This window comes from Arachis duranensis, chromosome 1 (genome assembly GCF_000817695.3).
Source record: "Arachis duranensis cultivar V14167 chromosome 1, aradu.V14167.gnm2.J7QH, whole genome shotgun sequence".
NCBI lineage: Eukaryota > Viridiplantae > Streptophyta > Magnoliopsida > Fabales > Fabaceae > Arachis > Arachis duranensis.
Window position 1 is genome coordinate 53,083,268 of NC_029772.3, and position 792 is coordinate 53,084,059.

Below are 792 nucleotides of genomic sequence, written 5' to 3' on the forward strand. Positions count from 1 at the left end.
TACAATCAAACTCTAAGTTTGGTGTTGGGAGGCCACAACCAAACTCTAAGTTTGGTGTTGAATCCCCACAACCAAACTCTAAGTTTGGTGTTGGGACTATACAACATTGACCTTATCACCTGTGAGGCTCGGTGAGAGCCCACTGTCAAGCTATTGACATTAAAGAAGCGCTTGTTGGGAGGCAACCCAATTTTTATTTATCTAATTTTATTTTTATTTAATTGTTATTTTGTATTTTAGTAGGTTCATGATCATGTGGAGTCACGAAAAAATTATTAAAATTAAAAATAGAATCAAAAATAGCAGAAGAAAAATCACACCCTGGAGGAAGGACTTACTGGCGTTTAAACGCCAGTAAGGTGCATCTGGCTGGCGTTCAACGCCAGAACAGAGCATGGATCTGGCGCTGAACGCCAAAAACAAGCAACATCCTGGCGTTTGGACGCCAGGAATATGCCCTAAGGAAAGCTGGCGCTAAACGACAGTTACAAGCATGGAACTGGCGTTCAACGCCAGAAACATGCTGCACATGGGCGTTGAACGCCCAGAACGTGCATCACTTCGGCGTTTAAACACCAGAATGGTATGCTAAGGCATTTTACATGCCTAATTGGTGCAGGGATGTAAAGCCTTGACACCTCAGGATTTGTGGACACCACAGGATCCCCACCTAACATATTCCCACCTTACCTCCTAATTAATCCTATAACACATTTTCCCAAAAACACTTCACCAATCACCTCAATCTCTCTTCCCAATTACCCCCTTCACCACTCACATCCATCCACTCTT